The 25,127-nt window shown below is 38.3% G+C and overlaps 1 long non-coding RNA gene across 1 annotated transcript; it reads right to left on the reverse strand.

Moving 5' to 3' along the window:
- Positions 1-2,069: 2,069 nt before the first annotated feature.
- Positions 2,070-25,070, reverse strand: LOC105723076 (uncharacterized). Its single transcript, XR_001108740.3, has 3 exons — positions 24,990-25,070; positions 2,828-2,927; positions 2,070-2,719 (listed from the first exon to the last, which is right to left on the reverse strand). It is a non-coding gene; the product is annotated as an uncharacterized LOC105723076 (long non-coding RNA).
- Positions 25,071-25,127: the final 57 nt, after the last annotated feature.

Here is a 25,127-nt window from a genome sequence, read left to right on the forward strand (position 1 = left end):
TATACATTATTTTGCTAACTCTTTTTTTTTTTTTTTTTTGGAGACGGAGTTTCGCTCTTGTTACCCAGGCTGGAGTGCAATGGCGCGATCTCGGCTCACCGCAACCTCCGCCTCCTGGGTTCAGGCAATTCTCCTGCCTCAGCCTCCTGAGTAGCTGGGATTACAGGCACGCACCACCGTGCCCAGCTAATTTTTTGTATTAGTAGAGACGGGGTTTCACCATGTTGACCAGGATGGTCTCGATCTCTTGACCTCGTGATCCACCCGCCTCGGCCTCCCAAAGTGCTGGGAATTTTGCTAACTCTTAAGAGTTTTCTTTTAAAGGTTGTCCCACTGGTTATCACTCTAATATCTTATTGTCGTCTTAACAGCGGCAAGAATAAACTATGGCCTATGTCTTGGGTGGCTTTCCCGGAAAACACACAGTATTTAACAAAGTACCTTCCTGTGCTAATAATAATTGAGAAACTGACACTGATTCCATTTATAAACAAGGTGACCTCTCCTCTGTGCAGTTAAGGTTTTTCTCCCACTTTCCTTCAAAAAAACATAGGATACATTTTTTCTAAAAGACTAACATACCTCTTCAGGAGTTAACAGAACACACTAACTGGTCTTTGATTCACTTTTAGGAGGCACTGGTAAACACTGCAAATTAAGTACTCATCTACAAAACGTACAAACAAATTCAAAAATCACCAAGTGTTACAGTCACTTTTAAGAAACTTGCATAAGAACTTTCTTAAGGCAAAGGCTGAATACTTTAAATTATTTGAAAATGTTAACAGAAATACTTATAAATTGAAAATCATTCTAGAGGAAGGATGGATGCAAAACATGAGAGAGAAAGAGAAAGAGTGAGGGAAGTTTTCTGTAATTCAAAAGACAGCAAAGGGAAGTTTGAACAAGCAAGTTAATTGGATGTATTACACCCACTAAGCTTTGCCTTTGCTTCTACTGATTTTTATACTAAGAAAAAATGTTTAGCTGAAAGATTTTGGATTAGCGAAGGATAAGAAAACCAAAATAGAAAGTAAAATACCCAAAGATTAAGACTTAATAAGCCTTCTCTTGATGTTGACAATGTTACCACAATAAGACCACCACTACTGATAGAATAAAAACAGCAAGACAGGAAGGGATGCATTTCTCCTAAACAGGCTGACACGTGGAAACCTATCAACTAGACCTGTAGGCTCCATGCCATTGATCAGGTAGAGTCTGTCTCTCTGAATGCTCAAACTTTCACCTTGAGGATGAATCCTCTCCTGCTGTGGGTATGCCACACTCCAGACGGTGAACTCCACTGTGAGATTTGCCAAAGGGTGACCAGTTATAAGAACTTCAATGCTTAATTTCGGGTAAATGATTTGCACTTTGATTCCTGAATCACTGTTCTCAGTTCACCCAAAAGAAGGCATGCAAATCATTACTGCTATCCCTAAGTATGTGTTTCCTGAGGGGGACAGGGTGGGCACTTCAGCAAGTGTCACAGAGGAGAAAACAAACACCTTAGTTAATTGCTTCTGTTTGACTTTGTCTTCAATCCACACATCAGGCAAGACCAAACAACTACATTTGCTTTTTCTATGTAGTCCTGCCAATGAGGAGCTGTGTAGATAATGTGTTAAGGGGAGAGAATAGAAAAAGAATAAGGTAAAAACCTAGTGAATCAGAGGAATCCATGTAGGAGACACAGATCTGGATTCCATGGTGTAAGACCTTTGTGCATTACAACACCTGGGAGGAATGCTCTCTCTCCTTCTATCTAGGCCAAATGATTGTGGGAACATTGCAGGACAGACGGTGGGAAGGTGGACTCTGGAGTCAGATCCCTGTATTTCACTTCCTTTACTGATGATGTGATTGATGGTGTGCCTTTGGACAATCCAGAATCTCCCTGTGCCTTACATCCAACATCAGTTTTAGATAATAGTTGTGCCAACATCAGAAGGTTGTTGTGAGATTAAATAAGATGTGTGTGTGTGTGTACACATGCACACTTAGCATACTTAGTACATAGTAAGAGCTCAATAACCATAACTTCTATTATTAAAAAAAAAGGAGACCAGCTTTTATTGAATACCTACTATACGCCAGGAATTGCACTAAGCACTTTCACATCTCCTCATTTCCTCCCATAACAACTCTATAAAGTAACTAGTTAGAATACTTAAATGGCCTACCCCCAAAACAAGCAGCTAATCTGTAGAAGATCCTAGGTTTAAAATCAGGCCTTTATTTCATGATAGGATACTTCATGTCCTGTGATTCAGGGTTTGATACACAGGAAGAAAACAAATAATACATAATTATTTCAGAAATCGATGTTTCTGGGAGCTAATGAGCTGTCAGGGTTCTTCTTCAATTAGAGATGATCTAAGTATCAGTGGTTGGCATCCTGCCCACCTATATTAGTAAGGAAAGGTTTGCTGCAGAAGAAATAACTCCCAGGTTTCAGTGGCTTTGCACAATATTTTACTGTGCTCACATTAAGTCCAATCAGTGTCGGTGGATGGGTGGGGATGGAGCTTCCACATTTAGGCACTGAGGATTCTTCCTTCTTGCCAGTCCCGTCCTGGAGTTCTTTATTGATTTCCCGGCCTGCAGCTGGAAAATGAGGGAAAAGAATGAGTATGGTACATCTGAACTACTTATGGACTAGTCTTGGAGATGGACACACTTCTGCCCATATGCCTAATCGCCGGAACTTGGCTACCTACAAAGGAGAATGAAACAATAGTTTAGCTCAATGCACAGGAAGGAAGTAGCTTGTATGACTTAAGAATTCATGCCACAGTTTATCCTCCTGGTCACTAAACATTACCTTCACTCTTTCTCCCATGTATAGGACCCAACCTTCTTCTTCTGAAGGCAGATGACTCTAAGTCTTAGCCAGATGCTGCATCCAGCTCAAAGTCCAGCATCTGTGGGAAATGTATGTCTTTATCAGGCTTGGATGTGGAGCCACTGCTGATTTTTGAAGTGCAATAATAACTTATCAGTTTCCCACTCTTCACTCCTCTACTTCACCCTCCTCCCCCAACAATGCTCAAGGAATGTGGGAAAGGGCAGAATAAGAGACACAGAGCAGTCATAGGTCTACTTCTGAAATCCTCCTGGCCAGGTACTTGGTCAGCCCCAGAATCTGTGTTCAGGAAGAAACTCCCCTCTCTCTCATTCTCTGTGACTCCTGCTCTACCCACTGGGAGTTTTATCTTCTCTATTTTCCTCCATGGCACAGGGCACATATCTGAAGGGGGCACAGGGAGTACAATCTCCTTGGGAACTCTATAGCTTTCACAACCTGCTTCCTGCTCATACAAGTTTGGGGACCTAAGAATTGTTTTAAGCTATAAACAAACAGAAGCCTTGTTAGAGCAAAATTATTAGTTCAGCAATATAACTTCCTGAAAGACTGAATAGACTTCTGATCTATTTGCCTTTTCTAATCAGTACCATGCAAAAGCAATCATGCTCAAGCTGTTTTCTAGACATAATTCTCAAGCCTGATTTCATTTTCTTTTTCATCTCTATGCATCCCTCTCTCAACTTCCTGGCAGCTAACTTGAGGCTCACTGAAACAATAGGTTGGAATGCCAACGTGGTCTCCTTATTCTGCTCTTCGCTGCAACAACACTCTGGTGTGTTTAGCAAGCGTTTTAATGGGTCTTTGCAGTTCAGGACCTTTTCCAGTCTTTTTCTTACAATGTGGATTTTAGAAGCAGCTGGATTTCCAAACTTGTAAGACTTTTTATTTTTAGACTTTCTTTCTTGTTTTTAATCTATGTATGAAAAACACTTATTTCTTGTCTGAGCTCCTGTACTGAAGGCATTTAAGAGTAAGCAACAACCCACTTTTACTCTACTTCTTTCCAACCACTTTCCTTAGAGCTTTCGGCTTAAAGGCATGTGCTCCTTTCCTTCAGTTATTGCAGATGACACTTACATGAAATATTTGGCTAGAGAATAGCAAGACTCTCTAACTGCAGCTTGCTCTTTTTATTTCCACACTGTCTGAGATCTGACTACTGAAACAATAGCACACATCTTGGGCTTTCACTAAGCATTCTACTTTTTGTCTTGTTCCTATATTTGATAGAGAAAATTAACTACTGGAACTGATAACCCCAAAATATCTGTGGTTACACATTAAAAGTTTATTTCTTCCTCATGTAAAGTGTAATTGGCAGCAGGGGTATGGTAGGGCTCCTGTCTACACAGGCACTCAGAAACCCAGTTTCCTCTTTTCTTGTGACTCTGTCATTGCCTGGGCCTCTGGTCCATGGGTGGATTGATTTTCTGTATCAGGTCTCAGACTGCCTAGACATGAATCACATCATTCACATTCCATTGTCCAGAAAGCATCAACAGCCACATTTAATTGCAAGGCAAGATGGAAAATGTAGTCTAGCTATATGCCTGAAAATAAGAGAAAACAAGTTTGCTAAAAAGCAAGGCTATCTCCACCACACTACTATCTCTGCCCCAGGCGCTGAGATGCCATCAGCTGTAGCATTTGACAGTACCTGAGATGGAGTTCAGCATGGTGCAAGAAGTGTCCCTCTCTCTTTTTTTTTTTGAGACAGAGTCTCGCTCCATCACCAGGCGCCAGACTGGAGTGCAGTGGCGCAATCTTGGCTTACTGCAACCTCTGCCTCCTGGGTTCAAGCAATTCTCCTGCCTCAGCCTCCTGAGTAGCTGGGATTACAGGCGTGCACCACCATGCCTAGCTAATTTTTGTATTTTTAGTAGAGACGGGGTTTCACCACGTTGGCCAGGATGGTCTCGATCTCCTGACCTCGTGATCCGCCCACCTCGGCCTCCCAAGTGTCCCTCTCTTGATGAACACATGTCAGTGCCCTTGAAATAACAGACTAATTCCCCGCCCCCTCCAGATTTTATATTGAATAAAATCCATAAATATTTGAAGGTTAATAAATGCAAGACATACTGACATTTTTTTCAGCATTCAACAATGGTTCCAGTCTTATTCTGCAGAAATAAATATGATTGGTCTAGCTTTATAGAGAGAAGCTGACTCTGGAAATAGCTCCTTCAAAAGTTCCTCCTAGAAAACACCCTCTGCACATACAAAAAGTTCCTTTTTGTTTTCTCCATACCAGAATGTTCTACCTAAAAGTCATTATCATCCCCTTGTTCTTACAGATGCTTATATAGTAACAGACGTAAGATCCTAAATAAAGTAAAATCAGAAATATTATAGTCCATTATCCATAGAAGATGCTTTTAAGCAGACTACATAAAATTCAAGTTAGGTGACTAAATCCACATACTGGATCCACTTCTGCAGATAAGGCTTGATTTTAAAAACACCCAAGATGACCTTAATCTTGACCATTGTTCTGTTCTGCGGGATCACTACTCAAAAAGGTTATGTTGGTCTTGTCTGTCCGAATTTTAAGTTAGTTCCTTTGGATTGATTATAAACAAAATTTAAGGACCTCTTGCTATGAGAGCTTGGGGCACAAGGGTTTTTTGCCTAGTATTTCCTGGAGTCAGGCAGGAGGGCCCTCTCCCTCCTTTTATCTGGTTGAATTACTAAATGGCTCTTTTTTCTGCTCTCATCTACTGCTTTAGCCTGTGAGTTATCCGATAGTTAAATAATTAAGGCAAATTTTACAAATTGAAAAAAAAAAAGAGAGAGAGAGACTAAAAGGCTCTTTGTGGTGCTCGGTTGTTTTGAAAAAAATAAAACAGACTTTCAAGGTTTGGGGTTCTCTTCATGTGAGAGTACGAAGGAAAGCCATATAAGCTGCTAACACACTGGAGCCAAGCTATCAACTTGGGAGCTTTGCTCATGGCACAGAGAAAGAAAGAGGGAAATGGCTGTGTTTAGAAGAAACTGTTCCTTTCTTACCCAGTGCCATACAAGGGCCCATGCTGAGCTGACGGGATGTTGATGTTTAGGCACCAGTGAACCAGGAACGATGGGGCAGGGGTACACATGGTCCTTATCCCCAGTCGGTTCCAGGAGAGAAAGAGGTTGGTCTCTGATCCTGTAGAATGAGAGTGTCAGAGATGCCGTCCTGTGTTTTGTTTCCGGGCATGGAAATGGTGTATAAGCAGTGGCAGTTTGGGACATTTCTTGTGGGGTCAGGGAATACTCCCTCTTCCTTGCTGCTTTCCACTGCTCCTCTATTTAAGATTAGGAAGGACATTAGATACTAAGTCAAACGAGCTGAATTCTTATTCTGACTCTGTGTTTAGTTACCTTTGTGACCTCAGACAGTTCATTCAACATCTCTGTGAATTTTCTCTTCTATAAAATGAAGAGAAGGAATAAAGAAATTTAAAGGATCCTTGAAACTCTAAGATTATTATAAAGGCGATCTCTGCTGCCTCCAAGAAATCCTGACTGTCTGGAACAATAGACTACTCTGTGAGGAATCATTTCTTAGTGAAATGCTTTAGTACATGTTTAAAGATGATAATTTAGTGGAAGGAGCCCTGGGATTGTCAGTGGGCTTTTTGTAGAGGCAAGGGATGGGTCTCTTGACTTCTTTAACCAGGAAGTTAAAAGGTTATGTAATCTACATTGGAGGGCAATTGGAAAATTTCCTGATGACCTGTAGAATGATATGCCTCTTTTCCAGTATTCCAGAGAACATGGGGAGGGCAGTCAGGAGCAATGCCTGTGATGTGAGGTGGCAAGATTGCTTTCAGAGCACCAGCTACAGCTATTTGATCTGTCACCCTCCTGCCTCTTGAAAAGTGTTAAGACTCCAGGCTATCTTTTCTTCCACTCAGTAAGTAAGGTTTCAAAGAGAACTGAGGAATATCTATTAGCTCTCAAGTATCTGAGGCTGACTTAAAGGTGAAATGTACCCAGAACCCAGAGGCAGACATGAGTATGGTGCACAATGAGTTCTGAACAGAAACCTGATGTAGCACCTAGGTACATGTTTACGAGCATGGAGCACATTCATTGCTGCCTGGATCTCAGCCAAAAGGCCAAGTTACTGTGGAGCATTTTGACATTGAAAAACTATGTTTTTAATTCATTTTTAAGCTGTTAAACAGAGACTAAGTCGATAAAGTTTCTCCACTCAATATTTGCAGATGGTTATGAGTGGAGTGAGTCTGGGTTTCAGCCAGGCATTTGGCAAGGTCTTCTGTGTTACCTGTAAGACTAGATGCAGTGTTGTGGGCCAGCAAGGATGTAGGCAGGTAATTTAGTAACTGATTGAATTAGACCAAAATGATTAATTAACATATCAATGTTAATCTAGTTTCTTTGCCACAGAGTTTTTTTTATCTTTGATATTGTCAGTTTGTAATTTTTATTAATTACTTGGGTGAGAACATCAAATGGCAAACTGAAAACATGAGTCAAATCCAGTGAGATTAAATTTCGCAGAGGTAAGTGCAAAGCCCTACGCTTGGCCAAGATCAGGATATGAGCTGCCTAAGAACTGCGTAAAGGAGGCATCATTTAACAGCAGGATGTTAAACACTTTAACATCCCGTTAGAGTGAGTTGTAAGCTCAGTTTCAATCAGCAGTTTGATATGATTGCCAAAAAGGCTAATGAAGTTCAGGACAACACTAACAGAACCTCTGCTGTGCGCTGGACAGAGCATACTTGAGGAGGAGTAGACTGTTTAAGGGCCCCAGACTGAATGAGAAGAAGCTGGCAAACTGGGAATGCATGTGGACATGCAGAAGGAATCGAGGAGATTTATGTCATATAAGGAAAAGACAGGGCGGATAATTCTCTCACTAAATCTGCAGCGTTCATTTTGAAAGAGCAGTTTCAGACTTATTCTTGGTGGCTCCAGAGTGCAGGACTAAAGCTAATAAGAAAAAAATACAGTGTGATAGTTTGCAGCCCAGCATACAGGAGAATTGCCTAATAATCTACCTAAAAATTAAATGCACTAGCCTAGGAGGTAGTGAATTTCCCATATCTACATGTCCAAGCAGAAACAAGCAATTACAATGCAAACAAAAATCGATGACAGCTTCATGAGCAAATCACAGAAGGAAATTTAAGCATCATGTAGATGATAATGTCTGATCTTAGCATACAGCGGTCAGTGGCTAAGTTATAAGAGCTGCAGAGAAGCTTATAGATAGTATAGTCTTGGACAAAATCAGCCTTGACTTTGTTTCAGCTTTTTGGATAATGCTTGAAGGGTATTATATTGGCTAAGGAGATGAGGCTGATGAAACCTTTAGAAGGTTTTAGGAGAGTTTAAACTACTCCTAGGACATACGAAGAGCTCTAGAATAAGAATTAGGAAGCAGAAGTGTGATTTTTGGTGTCAGAATTAATCTTCGGGAGTTACTAGGCAGGTTGCTATGACTCAAGTGTCCTTAACTATAGAATGAGATTCAACTTTTATTTATTCTTAGAGACTTTGAATTGCATGTTGGGCTTCTAATAGCCCCAGGGCAGAGATACAGTAACTTATGAAAACACTCTGTGGGCCTGTGGTGTGTATTACTAAAGAGGAGTTCCTTCTGAGCTCAAATTTGTTTGTTGAACAGATCTCCGTATGAATACAAATAATCATTAGGGAGACAGCTGGCTGCTGCTGTGTATCTCTGATAAAACACTCTTTTCACATTCCTGTCTTTTCTTCCTGGGAATTTTGCCAGAAGGGCTAAGAGCAAGTGTTCGAGTAAGCAAGTGGGGTCTGCTATCTGCTTCTGTAAGGTCCGGTGGGATATATTGATTCTCCTACATCTGTAGCATCAGGGATGAACACGCATTTAACAGACCAGGATAAATAGACTATGCAGGGCCAGTTCTCCTGAGCTGACTTTGTTGATAGGGAGGCAATGGTATTAAAGTGGCAAGGCCATTTGCATCATCAAGAGTTGAAGGTTTCTGGGACTCCTGCCTATTGAGGTTGTTGGGAGGAACAGACTTCAGAAAGGAAGATCTGGGAAAGCAGTTTGTCCTTTTCTGTTCTTATGCCATACCTACCTGGGAGACTTAGCTATTTCCATATAAGCTATCACATATAAGCAAATGACCTTGACCTCTATGCCCTTGACCTCTGTTTTAGATCTACATGACCAAATTTCTATTTGACAACTTTATCTGAATATCACACAGGAACCTCAAACTCAACATATTCAAAGATGAACTCATGACTGCTCTAAAATTACTCCTGCTTTTGCGTTTTATTTACAAGTGAATGGCAGCAAAGTCCACCGAGTCATTCCAGAAAGAATCTTTTTTTCACTCACTGATCTAAAATATATTTGCTTTACTGCATACTCTGTACCAGGCAATGTTTGCTTCTTGTCTGTATAGTTAAAAAACAAAATCCCTGTCCTCTATAGAGTGCATTTTAGTGGGAAGATATTGACTTTGAGTGTGGCAAGAATAATGATAAAAATCAAATAAAATGAGCACACTAATAACAGAATTCCAAGCGATAATAAGATCTATAAAGAACACGGAATAGAATAGAGGGTGGAAGTTTGAGGACAGTCAGAAGCTACTCTGCCAGGGCGCTCAGAGGAAGGAAGTTAAGGAGCTGACATTTAAGTAAATTATGAAAATCTGCTGCTATAGGATGATTTAAAGAAACAATAAATGCAAAGTTTCTACATATATGTGTGCAAATTATGTATGTGTGTATATATGTACATTTTATACATAATTGTATATATTACATATAGACATGTCTGTGTATATATACAGATATATAAATATGTATTATATACAGTATACATATTTTATGCCTATGTATGTATATATGTATGTGTGTACATGTATGTTTCTATATATGTATATATATATAAATTTCTTGTCCAAAACAAGAGTTCAAAAGTACAATATAAAGGATTAAATAATATAAAAACCTACACAGGGTTAAGTAAATGAATACCCATATAAACGGAAAAAGATGAAGGTAAACCAACAGTGATTTATATTCAAAAGTAAGAATAGCAACAATTTCAAACAATGCCGAACTCAAGACCACATTGGTGACATGTTCACTAATGCAAGCATCCTTTCTGAAAAGTGCTAGCAGTTTGATCACTGGCACATGCACCTGAAGAGAAAGAATTTGTAGTTTTATCAAGCACTTGGCAGCTACTAGTTTTCTCAACAACCAATCACTGAATTGAGAATTGTTGGTAAAGTCAAGGCACTTGATAATTTTAAATTTAGAATGTTTGTAGATGTGAACATTCTCAACAGATTACTAGGAAACCAAATCCGGAAGCACACCAAAAAGCTAATCTCCCATAATCAAGTAGGTTTTATCCTTGGGACGCAAGGTTGGTTCAACATATGCAGATCAGTTAATATGATTCATCACATAAACAGAACTAAAAACAACAATTATATGATCATGTCAATACACGCAGGAAAGGCTTTTGATAAAATTCAGCATCTCTTTATATTAAAACCTCTCAACACACTCATTGAAAGAACATACTTCAAAATAATAAGAGCCATCTGTGAAAAACCCACAGCCAACATCAAACTAAACGGGCAAAAGCTGGAAGCATACCCTTTGAAAACCAGAACAAGACAAGGATACCCTCTCTCACCTCTCTCAACACCCGTATTCAGCATAGTACTGGAATTCCTGTCCAGAGCAATCAGGCAAGATGAAGAAATAAAAGGTATCCAAATAAGAGAGAAAGTCAAACTATCCCTGTGTGCAGTTGATATGATTCTATACCAGAAAACCCCGTGGTCTCTGCCCCAAAGCTCCTTGATCTGATAAACTTAGCAAAGTGTCAGGAAACAAAATCATTGTACAAAAATCAGTAGCACTCCTATACACCAGCAACATCCAAGCTGAATGCAAATCAAGAATGCAATCCCATTCACAATAGCCACAAAAGGAGTAAAATATCTAGGAATACAGCTAATCAATCAGGAAGATGAAAGATCTCTAAAACAAGAATGGCAAAACACTGTTCAAATAAATCAGAGATGACACAAACAAATGGAAAAAGATTCCATGCTCACAGATAGGAAGACTCAACATTGTTAAAATGGCAATGCTGCCCTAGGCAATTTATAGCTTCGGTGCTATTCCTATCAAACTACAAATGCCATTCTTCACAGAATTAAAAAAAAAAACTATTTTAAGAATCATATGGAACCCAAAAACAGCCCCACTAACCAAAGCAATTTTAAGTAAAAATAACAAAGCTGGAGGCATCACGTTATCCTACTTCAAACTATACTGCAAGGCTGCAGTCACAAAAGAGCATGGTATTGGCACAAAAACAGACACACAGACCAATGTAACAGAAGAGAGAGCCCAGAAATAATTCCACATACTGATGAGAATCTGATCTTTGACACAGGAGAACAAAAACAAGCAATGGGGAAAGGATTTCCTATTTAATAAATAGTGCTGGAATAACTAGCTAGCCATATGCAGAAGATTGAAACTTCTTACACCGTATACCAAAATGAACACAAGATGGATTAAAGACTTAAATGTAAAACCTGAAACTATAAAGGCCCTGGAAGATAATCTAGGAAACACAATTCTGGACATAGGGCCTGGTAAAAATTTCATGACAAAGATGCCAAAAGCAAATACAGTGAAAACAAAAACTGATGAATGGGACCTAACTAAACCAAAGAGCTTCTGGACAGCAAAAGAAATCATCAACACAGTAAATATACAACCTACAGTATAGGAGAAAATGTTTGCAATTTATACATCTGACAAAGGCAAAATAGCCAGAATCTATAAGGCACTTAAATTAAGAAGCAAAAAAAAAAAAAAAAAAAAACCATAACAAAGTGGGCAAAGGACATGAATAGACACTTTTCAAAAGAAGACACACACATGGCCAACAAGCATATGAAAAAAATACGCGACATCACTAATCATCAGGAGAAATGTAAACCAAAACTATAATGAGATACCATCTCACAGCAGTCAGAATGACTATGACTAAAAAGTCAAAAAATAACAGTTCGAGGTTGCAGAGAACAGGGAGCATTTATACACTGTTGGTTGGAATGTAAATTAGTTCAGCCAATATGAAAAGCAGTTTGGTGATTTCTCAAAGAACTCAAAACAGAATTACCATTCAACCCAGAAATCCCACTATTGGCTATATATCCAAGGGAATATAATGTTCTACCATAAAGATGTGCACATGTATGTTCTTTGCAGCACTATTCACAATAGCAAAGACATGGAATCAAACTAAATGCCTATTGACAGTAGGCTGAATAAAGAAACTGTGGTACATACTGCGTGGAATACTAAGCAGTCATAAGAATGAGGTCATGTCCTTTGCACCAACATAGATGGAGCTGGAGGTCATAATCCTAAGTGAACTAACACAGGAACAGAAAACAAATACCACATGTTTTCGCTTATAAAGTTGGAGCTAAACATTGAGTACATATGCATTCAAAGAAGGGAACAGGAGGCACCTACTTAAGGGTGAAGGATGGGAGGAAGGTGAGGATTGAAGAAAACTACGTATCAGGTACTATGCTTATTATCTGGGTGATGAAATAACAGGTATACCAAACCCTCATGACATGCAATTTACCTATATAACAAAACTGCACGTGTACCCCTGAACCTAAAACAAAAGTTTTTTTAAATTTTAGCATGTTTAAAAATTTAATTATTATCAACACAATTGAGTTTCAAGTGAATCTTGGTATTATGCAAAAATGAATGTCTTTAAGTTATGAACTACATGTTTTTTCACTTGAGCAAAATTCCAGTGCTATGTTGAAAGAGAGAAAAATGTACATAAGTGACTGTATATCAAGATGGAAAGAAATTACTCTCAGTTAAGATTTTAGGGTGTCTCAGAGGATGATGAGATAAATTCCATCTGGAGGATATAAGAAACAACTTCAGAAAAGATATGACCTCTGAAGCATTGGTGGAATTTGAACATGGAGAACTAGAAGGAGGGCCTTCCAGTAGTGTGAAGCCATGAGAAATGATGAGATAGAACAGGGGTGTGGTAACCATTGGCCTTTCATGTATATTTTGACTCTCCCTTCCTGCCAGGCACGTGGTAGGATTATACATCGCTTCTCACTTGACATTTGTTATGACAACATGGCTCGTTTTGATCAATGAAATATGAACAGAAAGGATGTACATTATTTCTGGGCAGAATGAGCACACACATCACCAAATTGCCTGACCTGTCACAGTGCTTATGGAAACATGAGTCAAGATGGAGCTTCCAACAACCTGGGTCACTATGCATTTAAATGAGCAGGATCCTTCCACCCCTAAGAAGCTTAAGAAAAATATTCCTTTTGTGTGTGCGTGAAGCAACTGAGATATTGGACTATTTGGTAACACAGTATACACGAGTTCATCCTAATACAAGAATTGTGTACAGTTCAGTCTGGCAGAAGTTTCAAATATAGGAAAGGCAGTGGTGGGAGAGGAGTGAAAGATACATAATTATACAATTAGGGCAAAATGTGAGAAGTATCGTAATCAAAGTTAACATTCTCAATATACAAAGATGTATCTAGATCAATAAGAGAAAGCCTTAGACCACAGTAGGCAAATGGAAAAAGAATAGGCACAGAGGTTGACAAAATATAATCAATAAACATATAAAATATTAAACATTATTGGTAATTAATGAAATTCAAATGTAAAGAATGAGATGGTACTATCTGACTTTAAATTTGCAACAGTATTAAAAATAATATCCTTTCATGTGTTTTCTGATGGAAATAAAAACTACAGAAATTTTTGGGGAGCAACTTGGTAATATGCATGAATGACCTTAAATTTATTTTAACCAAGTAATACCTCTTTAAGAAACATTTTCTTTTTCACTAATTAAGAAGCACTTTCTTTTTTACTAATTAAGAAACACTTTCTTTTTCACTAATTCTCTTTTAATTTAACGTTTCTGAAACCAACCAGCCACGGTGTGACCAAATAAGGGTATTTATTGAAAAGATACTGGTGAATCTGGGGCTCTACAAGGAATGGTAAAAATCCAAGCTTTGGGCAGGGCAGGAACCAGGGCAGCTTTGGTGATCTTATCAGCAGGATCATCCTTCCTCTGGAATGTTGCCAGTATGTGACTTGGCTAGAAATAACACTCAGTCTCTATGTCTGTCAGGTTAAAATGCCAAATTCCAAAACTAAATAGACTAGTTTGGGTCTGGCACACAACACTGCACCCGCTAGGTACGGTTAGAAAGGCAGGATTCCACAGCTTGAATATAAATATAGGGAACACCTGTGGGAGGAGCAGGTGGTTCCCAGAGGGGAGAGATTTAACAGGCCACTTGATATGTATCTTAAGGAAATGATCAGAAGTGGGAACAAAGGTTTCTGTGTAAGAGGTTCATCCTAGTGTTATTTATAACAGCAGAGAAAAAGAAACCCAAAGGTCCAGGGGGATGTTGTTTACGTAAATTAATATGAATATTATTTTCAGTTAAAGTTTGTATTCATGAAGAATTCAGTGTTGTGAGAAAAATGCAAATAAAATTTAAAATTTGTCTTGATTTAAGCAAATTATCTACAATGGTCACGCATGATTTTTATAATCAGAAATTTCAACGATTTTAAAGAAGACAGGCTTAGTAGAGGCAGTTATTTAGTAGTAGTTGAAATTCCAGAGTTAATCATTCTGTGTTTATATTTTGTTTCTGCCACTTATAAACCGAGCAGTATTGATCACATGAATTGACCTCTTTCAGGCTGAGTTTTTGTATCTGAACGATGGAGAAATAATAATTCCTACTGCCTTGGGCTTTGTGATCATTAGCTGTATGTAAAACACTTAGCCTGCTGATGTGTCTAACATCTGATGAAAGGTAGCTATTGTTGTAATAACTGAGGAGCACAGGTAAGGAACAACTAATCCTACTTGGAAGAGGAAGAGAATGTGATATTTTAACTAGATCTTCTTTCATTTATACTTATTTCTTGAAATAGGGTGCTACTATAAATTTGATCTTTTTGAAAAATAAGTTGGAGATAAGTCTAATCCCTTAATACAAACATTCTCATAATGTATAGCTAGCTCTTCTTCACTTTAAGTATGTACCAGTCTTCTGACCAGTTTCAATAAAGTCAGTGCCACCTCCAGCCTCTGGTGCAGACCAGCGATTAGCTTTTCTCTTTGGCACAAAAGTGACCTAGAAGCTGCAAAGCTAGGACCAACGGGCAACTGCCATCTGTACAAAGCAGTGTTGTAATGGGGCCGGGGCTGGTAGGGGTGTGCAGTCCTTGCCCTAGATTCTGCCTTCATGTTTCCCTTCTTGACTCTCCCTCCCTCCCTGTCTGAAGCTAAAATTGAAAATAGAGTTTAGAATCCGAAGCTTTCTTACAACCCTCTTTTCTTTCCAATAGGCAAATAGTTCACATCCATTTTCCACATAAGCCTTACTATCTTGCTTGGCTGAAGTTTTTCTGACCCTCAAGGTACTTCAGATCATTTGTAGATAATGAGAAAAGCAGTGCCATTTTATTGACAATAAAGGCCCAAAGCATAAAAACACAGTGCCACTCAGCAATTTCTGTTTTTTAAAAAACCCTAACACAAAACTTTCATGTATGCTGAAATTAAAAGAGCTATTCTTTCACGCTTTTCTGACTTTGTATCTTCACACAACCACCCTTTTGCTTTCCCTTGAAATATGTACCAAGTGTACATTTAAGTGCAATGGATCATTCAGTACAGGCCAGGAGAGAGCTGATTTTGACTGGCCGTCCCACGCTCTTCCCTTCTAAGACTCTTCAAATCAAAGCTGTGATAATGGGCTTAGAAATCATCTTGCGTAAACATTTCCATTTTGCAGGTGTGGAAACAGACCCAGATATACTATGAGATTTAGATGCCAGAAGACATTAAGGCCTTACAGTTAGAATTACAGCCAGGTCTTCAGGAATTTATTTAACTCCTAAGTTCATATTTATTTCATCACTCTCACTGTCTTAAGAGTAAAAAGCAGCTGAACTGTACCTGTTGGGATAGCTAATTTTCATCTTGGAGATTTCCTAGAGCCTATAGTCCAAGTAACTATGAGATGGGACAAAAGTAATTTCCCTCACTCCACATGCCACTCCATTTCTCCTCTATACCTCTAAGACCACCTGGGAGTTGTTTTTTTTTTTAATACCAATATCAGGTCTTATTCTAGGCCTATTAGTTGAGGATCTCTCAGGGTTGAGCCCAAGTATCAGTATTTTGTGACTGTAATGTGTAGCCAGCATTGAGAACCACTAGGCTGAGACTGCTTCCTTGTTTTTAATTTGGTTTTGTGTTTGCCTCCTTTTTTTCCATTTCCTCCTCCTTCCTTTATTCCCATTCATTCCCTTTGCTATTTCTCTCTTAACTGGCTAAAATATGGAATTGAAGCTTATTGTTACATGTTTGCTATATGTATTAATTTTTGTTTGCTGCTTGGGCTTAATTTTTAAATCAGGTGATTTGAATCTTTTTTTTCTCTCCTTCAAATCACACTGCCACGTATGCACCTATGCAACAATCTTGCATGTTCTTCACATGTACCCCAAAACCTAAAATGCAATAAAAAATAAAAATAAAAATAAAGAATCTTTTCTTCACCCTTCACTAAATTTAATTAGGTTTTTGCTAATATGTATGTAGCCTTCAATTAACTTATTTTCCTTTGTGAAATGGACCTCCGTAGGAAAAAAAATGGTGACAGAACTCTATTTGGAATTATAAGGAGGCATCATTTAATGGTTATTAAAGTATCTTGGACACTATTAACCACCTTTGCTTTTCAACACCCTTGACATTGCATTGTTCTGACCTCTGACCACATTCTGACTGAGCTCTCGTGGCATCTATTTCTAGCTCCAGAACCAGCTCTAACAACCCTTTCTCCTCTCACTACATAGTCTTCCTTGGCAATCTCACCTACTTCACAGCATCTCTCTCCTGTCTCTTTCACTCTTAACTTTCACTGTCACTCTCTTTCTCCAACTTTTTAATTATTAGTTGAATAATCTCTATCCTTACCTTTCTTAGCTCTTCAAAATCAACATAAACGCATCTTTTCCTCTCTCTTTCCCATCTCCACAAAAGATTCTTTCTCCATTTATCAATGCATATAGGTGTTAATTTGTATCCTAATTTGTTCAAATGATAAATAAGTATTTGCTATCTACAATATACCAGGTAGAATGATAGGTCTGGAAAAGCAATTTTGGGAAATGGAGTTATTGTTAACAGTTACTTCTTCCTGGAGAAGGTTCTATATCCCTACTCATTGCTCTATGATTTGCATCTTCTGTGTGGAGAGTAATACTTTTCTGCTTCATTGACTTTGGGGTTGATTGGCCATGTGACACATATTTTGGGCAAAGGAATATGAGCTGTGATATATACCATGAGTGAACAAAGGCTTTCAAAAAGCATTGCAAGTTTGGCCAATGCACTGGCCCCTGCCTGTTGTCCAAGAGCAGTATTTCCAGAGAAGGCTTGTCCCTTTGGCCTGGCTTCTGGAACGAGAGGCCACAGGCAAGAGAGCTGCAGCCTGAAGCAGAGCTGCAGCTGACTCACCGTCTACACATCATGTGAGCAAGAAATAAATGATAGTTGAAAGCAAATGGTGCTTTGGAATTATTACAGCAGCTAAATTGTGTAATGCAGCAATGGTGAATGAAACACTGTACTTAACAGCCAGGGCTCAGAGTTCAGCAGAAGATCTCTAATTCCTACAATTTGTCTCTTCAGATATTTCAATTTTCCCTTTTCCAATCTTCTAGATTCAACATCCACATTGTCAACTCCTTTTCACTGCCTGTGATTCTCTCAATTATTGTAATAGCCTTTATTTCGTGTCCCTGCCCTCAACCTGCTTTCTTAACTCAATTCTTCTTGATAAGTCACTGCCACAGTGTATCCTGGTTATGAATCCATGTTGCAAGTAATCAAAATCTCAAATTGATTTAAACAATGGAGATATTTGTCTGGTTCAAGTCCTGAGAGTGTTGAGGCAGAAATGACTTTAGGCAAGGCATGGTCCAGTGGTTTAAACAATACCAGGGACTTGCTTTCTATCATTTCTTTTTGACTTTTTTTAAATTAAAAAAACACAGCTTTATTGAGATATATATTACATACCATAAAATTTACCCATCGAAAACATACAATTTAATAATCTTTAGTATAGTCAGAGTCAAGAAAACATCACAATCAATTTTAGAGCATATTTTATCATCTCAAAAAGAAACCCCTTAACCTTTAGGTATTACCCCCTAGTATCTCCATCCCCTCTCCCCGACAGTCTTAAGCCACCACTAATCTACTTCCAGTATCTCTAAATTGTCCTATTCTGGACACTTTATGCAAATAAAATCATATACTATGTGGTCTTTTGTGATTGACATTTTTTCCCTTAGTCTATTTTAAGGTTCATACATGTTATGGCATGTATTAATATTTCATTGCTTTTCATGTCTGAGTAACATTCCATTGTATGACTATGCCACATTTTGTTAATTAGTTGATAGACATTTGGGTTGTTACATATTTTGGCTATTATGAATAATGCTGCTATGAACATTTGTGTATTTTTTTGTGAACATATGTTTTCAATTGTCTTGGAATGAAATTGCTGAGCCATATGGTAATTCTGTTTAATTTTTTGAAGAATTGCCAGATTGTTTTCCAAAGCATCTGCAGCATTTCACAATCCCAACAGCAGGGTAGGCCAGTTTCAATTTCTCTAAATCTTCACCAACAACTGTTATCATCTGTCGGTTTGATTATAGACATCCTAATGACTGTGAAGTGTTATCTCATTGAGGTTTTTTAATTTGCATTTTCCTAATGACTAATGATGTGAGCATTTTTTTTTTCATACACTTAATTGCTATTTGTATATCTTTCCTGGAGATATGTCTATTCAGATCACTTACAGGTTTCTAAATCAAATTGTTTCTTATTTTATTATTGAATTGTAACTGTTCTTTATATATTCTGGATACAAGTCCCTTTCTCAGATGTATGATTTGCAAGTATTTTCTTCTATCCTGTGGATTGTCTTTTTATTTTTATGATAGTGTCATTTGAAGCAGAATAGTTTTTAATTTTGATGAAGTCTAATTTATCTGTATTTTCTTTTGTCATGTGCTTTTCATGCCACATAAAATAATCTGTTGCCAAATATGAGGTCACAAAGATTTAGTGCTATGTTTTCTTCTTAGAGTTTTATAGTTTTTGCTCTTGCATCCAGATCCGTGTTTGACTCTTCCTTTGAATATTTATCTTAGGCAGATCACTTTTATGCAACTGCCATGGCCTTGTTACACAATTATTTGTGTGATTTTCAAAGGTTTAAACAGGATGTATATTGAGATGGATATTACCACTAGAGATTAGTTGGTTATCCATAAAGAAACTGTATAAATAGCATTATAGTAGAGAAAGTGCTTTGGTCCTCACTATTCAGAAATTCTATCTTGTCAGTGTTTGAAGTTAATTACATCTGGCTTGCAATTCCTAAATGCACAAAAGTATGAAGATGAGCTGAAAATGAAATTATGTTAAATGAGATCAACTGTCTAGTAAACTGGCCATACTAGTGGATATATAACAAATGGAATAGCAAAAGCCAGAAATCTGCTTGGTAGGCATGTAATCACACTAATGTTGTGATTCAAAAGCTTGGTACAAAAGGTACTCTAGTCAAAAGCAGCTTCACAGTAGGGCTAAACCAGACAACAGAATTCAGTAGTGTTTATCTCTGTGGCTCTCCTTTATACAGGAATCACCTGATTCTTGTCTAGCTTGCTTCAAGTCCAGGAAGCATTCTATCCTGCCTTTTTATTCCATTTTTGCCTTTTTACAAACTTCCAATCATTCCTTATGTGCTGATTTCATAATTTGAATCCTAGAGAGAAGGCTTGCAGTAGTCCCAGCCATACTTGGTTTTTCTCCCCATGAGACTGTAAATTCCATAAGACAAAGACTGAGTAGAGATTTGTATCTCTTGCAGCACCTACCATAGATTTGAGTGTTGTATGATTAAAATGAACTGAATCTTGAGGAAATGTGCAATCTTCAAAACACATTTATTGGTAACTTTCTTTTCCAGTGTATGACAATAGCAGAAATTTAAAATTCTGTCAATGTGGCTAATGTCAATTTCCTGCATTATATTGCTTCTCTATATTGAGTAGACTTATTCTGAGGAATGCATGCATTGTTTTATGTGAAGTCGCTCAAATAATTTTAGCTCAAAAATAGCTATTATAAGTGCACTATCTTCTATTTCAGATTCTCAAACTTAGCTGTGAATCAGAATCACTGGGAGGGCTTGCTAAAACATAGACTGCTGATCCCCATCCCAGAACTTCTGATTAAGTAGGTCTGGGTTAGGGACCTAGAATTTGCATTTGTAGCAGGGTTGCCGTCAGGTGGTACTGATGCTGCTGGTTAAGAACTAAGTAAGCTTGGAAAACCACTGCTCTCCTTCACAACTTTTTGTCTTCAGTGTTTGAATTGGAGCCTCAAAGTGTGGTCTGTGGGCCCACGTATCTTCAGCACCCAAGAATTTATTAGAGGTCAAGGAGTTCAGGCCCCACTTGTGACCTCTGAGTCAGAATCTGCGTTGTAACAAGATGGCTCAGGTGATGTGTATGCAAGTCAGTAAAATTAGAGAAGCATTGCCTTAGAGTGCCAAGAGAGGTCACTTGCAAAACAGGTTAGAGAGGTGTAAAGTGAACAATGATCTAATTAAAAGTAACAGGAACCTGCAAGTGTGCCACATTGTACATATTTAAGACTAAGCTGAGAGCAAAGAAAACAATGTGACTAAATCAGTCAGGGTTCTGGCAGGACACAGATGGGACTCAAAGAGGGAATTAAAGAGACTTTAATAAAGACACTATGTTAAAAGATATGAGCAGGATCAAGCTTACCTATGATAGATGATAAAACACTTAGGAGTTAATATCAACAAGAAGCTATTATCACCGGTAGGCCTAATGGCAAGGAGTAGATCTATAGGGAAGTGGAAGGCAGGAAAACACCCAGAGTTCTTTTTCTTCTCATCTTTTAGTATCCTCATGCCTTCCACTGGCCAAATCTACCTAGAAGGCAAAGGCACCCCAACCTAGCTAATACAGCCCCTAGAAGTCAACCTCCTCAGGTCACAGAGAAGAATGCAGCAGGGTAGAGAGCTCTCCCTTAAGAGTCATTTATTATTCAGGTACTGGTCAGAGTAGGTCAGATTGAAAGTTATACCCTTATTTTTTTTATCTCCAAATAAAAGTAAACAGGAAAATGTTAATAATGTTGACATAGAAAATCCAAATATTCCTTTTTCATCTACAGCTTGAGAGAACCCTAATATCTGCCACCAAAAGTAAAGCATACAAGGTGGCATGTAATGATAACGTAGATACTGGTCAGTGAGTCAGTTGGCCATTCTTGCTAACCAAGATTGTCTGTACAGCTCATATTGCAAATGAGGAATGGAAACACGAAAAGGTAGCTGATCATCTCAGTGACTACAGGAACTGTGCAAAGACTGTGAAAGCTTTGTTGGGAGGAGCATGATGAAAAAAGGTTCAAGCCAGAACTCATGTGGAAACAAGAGTGAATGGGCAATTATTCTCTGGAGTGATTTTAAAATGTCTTAGTGTGAATTCTTTTGAAGGATGAACCTCTATGTGTTGCTTACCCTAGGTCAGAGATTCATATTATCATGAGTGCATATAAATTGCCCAGGGATCTTGTTAAAATACAGATTCTCCTTTAGTAGGTCTGGGGTAGGCCCTAAGATTTTGCGTCTCTAAAAAGCTCCTATGCAATGCTGATGCTGTTGGCCTTAGGAACACACTTTGAGTAGCAAGGTCCTAAGGTATAGAAAATCAAGAACAATTTTCATTCCACTGAAATTGGAATTTTCCTGTCTTTGGCCTTTGGAAAATGGGTGGTAAATTAAAGAAGATTCATGAGAGGAAGACAGGATGGGTTGTGGAGGCAGTACAAGATCATACACTTTTTGTAGCCTGTAACTACTTATTCTCCTATAGAATTGGTTCTTTTTGTTTTCAGCTTTTCTTGTCTTAGCCCCTAACATACCCCTTTAACAGATTTACCCTATCAAAAATCCCTTTGATCTTCAAGTGAACCTGGTTTTATCCCATTGAAAACGTTGAAGCAGGAAGCAAAGCTGCATTTAGTTCGTGTTCCATACCTTCCTGGAATTGGCTTGTTAGGTACATAGGCCTAAGATGAGGTACATAAGGAGGTGAGTTTGATTCCACTGTCTTTGATGATAAAGCATATTTGACAGTCTATAAAATGGCATTGTCCAACATTCCCAAAGATACAGATTCATTGTGAGCTAGTCATAACCACTGTAAAAGGTAAAAACAGTGCCTAAGGGACAAGTCAGAAACCTATACTGACCCCTTGAAGAAGCTGCAGATCTATAGGTAATGAATCAATCAGCAACACTCACTGAACACCTACTACATGCCTTGCATTATGATAGAGACCGTGAGAATACAGGAAAACGAGGACTCTGGATCTAGAGGTGACAACTAAGATGAAAGGCAAAAATCAATATGTAAAGCAATAACATTGTGATCAGTAGGGTGGACTTCACTACCTCACATTGGCTCTACACTATACACCACATATATAAACGACATTTCAACACTGATTTACAGCTTCAGATATAAACGATTCATCCTCAGCTAATGATCTTAAAACCTACTCCATTCTTGTTTTGCCATTTTACTTGGTTGTGATTCTATCTCCCCAGTCCCAGCCTTAGATTGCTCTTTTAACCATGTTAATTTTCTATCCACTCATGCTGGCTCAGGCTACCTTAACTAATTCTGTTCCCTCAATCCAAGCCCATTGTGGGGTCAGGGGTCCTACAAGGTAGACCCCAAGGGCCATGGGTACACTGAATAGAAGTAATATTTTAGTTGTACCTTAAAGAAAAAGTCACAGTTTGTCAAGTAAAAAAGTTGGGGAAAACATTTATGGTGGTTTCCAAGCAGTAATAAAAGTAAGGAATATGGTGGAAAGACATGTAACAGTATCATAGCTATGCCAAGAAATGCTGGGAATAAGTTTGAAAAGCCAGTTACAAAGACCTGTGATGTGCATCCTCCTTCAGTAGAATGATACAGATTGCTCTTCCATATGTTTTAAGCCCCTGAGTACAATTCAGCTTGCACTGAAGCCTGGTGCAAGATGAACCTTTATTCTGACTGGCATCAGTACTTCTTTGAAGTAAATGTGACCCTTACTTTATGTCCTGAAGATTATCAAGAACCCGAAGGTCCTACTTATTTTCCAACCTTAAAACTTCCCCTAGGCATTCCACTAAATACATTGGTCTTAATGTGGTATTAGGCACATTTGAGACTGATAAACAGACATTCAAAAAAAATAAACAGCTTAGTAAATACTTTACTAGAATATTATAATTTTGGTCACAGAGCCTCATATGCTTTTTGACCTTCACTTATTTTCTTAAAATACCACTAAGACCACCAACACTCTCAAGATAAGTGATCGATAGTTTAGCAAGATTCAAATTTAGAGTGGACCACTAAAATGTCATGTTGTTCAACATACCAGGCCAAAATAAACCCAGAATATTTGGTTCATATGGAAACAACAACAAAAAAAGACAAACAGAGAAATCCATGCAGTGACCCATGGAGAGCTGACACATGTGCTGATGCTCTATACCCATCAAAATGATTGAGGGGAACTCCCAGGTTGATCCTATACATAGTTCATCAGAAGCCACATCTGTTCTCTTTTGCCAACATGTAACTGTGCTGTGTCTTAATCAGCTGTCTCAAGATTTTAAGTCCCTTTTGTCCTTTCCCAGTATAAATAGTAAGGCAGGGGCTTTTGATTTTACTTTGGAACACTCTCAAAACCCAACAGGTGTTGGCCTTTGCTGACCTCTGGGGGCCTTTCCCCTCTTTGAGAAGAGACTGTCTGCTCTTCCCCAAAGGGATAGCCCCACCAGACAACACCACAGGGTGACAGCTGGCATCGTCTCACAACACATGCCAGCAAGGAGGAGAGCTCAGGAGCAACAGCCAAGAATATTCAGCAGCAGCCCCTCCTCCTTGTAAACCACCCATTGGGGTAAAAAGGGAAAACAGAATTGCTGAGAATCTTACGTTTCTTAGAAATGCAATTACCACAAATGTAAACGATATGGGAAGTTACAGGCTTATGGGCTGCCATCAAGAAAAACTAGTTACTTAGAGGTGAAAGCAATGTCTTTGGAACATGGTAAATGAAAACGCAAATGAAAGTTGTTCAAAAAAGGATTCTCAGGGAGGGGATGAGAGTGGTGATACTGCAGAGCTTTTTTTTTTTTAGTTGTGAGGTTTTTGGCCCTCAAGTTAGGGTTGCTAGATTATGCAAATAAAAATAGAGGATGCCTATTAAATTTAAATTTCAGGTAAATTAAAGTTTTTTGGGTCAATATATCCTATGTAATATTTGGGACAAATTTATACTAAAAAGTTATTTGTCATGTTACCTGAAATGAAAATTTAACTGGATGATTTGTATTTTTCTGATAATGTGCCTTGAAATCTAACAATCTGTTTATTTTTCTGATTTCTGATTGTTCTCTTCTCAAGACCAATAGTGACACTTCCATGCAAAATGAAACTTTATTCCAAGCTTTTGAGAGTCTCAATTGTATAACTGAAATGGACTCTCTGTATAATGCTACTCACTTCTTTCCGCTCACTCCAATTTTCATATAAATTTAAAGAACGTGTCTTTTGTTTTAGATTATTGTATAATTAACTTATTTGTCTGAAGAAATGAGACAAGTATATTAAATAAAATTTAATTTAATTTGATTAAGAGTTGTCCCATGCTGAGCCAGGCATGGTCCGGAAAAGGAGAGGCTGGTGATGTGGTCTGTCAGGAATGTTCTGCTTATTCTGCCTCTGATGGGCTACACACAAAACAAATTTCAAAAAGATCACGCGGCTTGCCATTCAGCAGAGTTAAATAAATACTTACGCAATGCTTGCTATGTACCATTTTCTGGATCAGACACTGAAGATGCAGAAATGTTTAAACCATTGCCTCCACATGCTGAGTCTCTGATAGGTGATATATAATGGAGAAAAGATTAATTTTATTTGGTAGCATCAAGGA

The sequence above is a fragment of the Aotus nancymaae genome, unplaced genomic scaffold (genome assembly GCF_030222135.1).
Source record: "Aotus nancymaae isolate 86718 unplaced genomic scaffold, 86718_ANA_hifiasm-v0.15.2.pri h1tg000011l, whole genome shotgun sequence".
Classification (NCBI taxonomy): Eukaryota; Metazoa; Chordata; class Mammalia; order Primates; family Aotidae; genus Aotus; species Aotus nancymaae.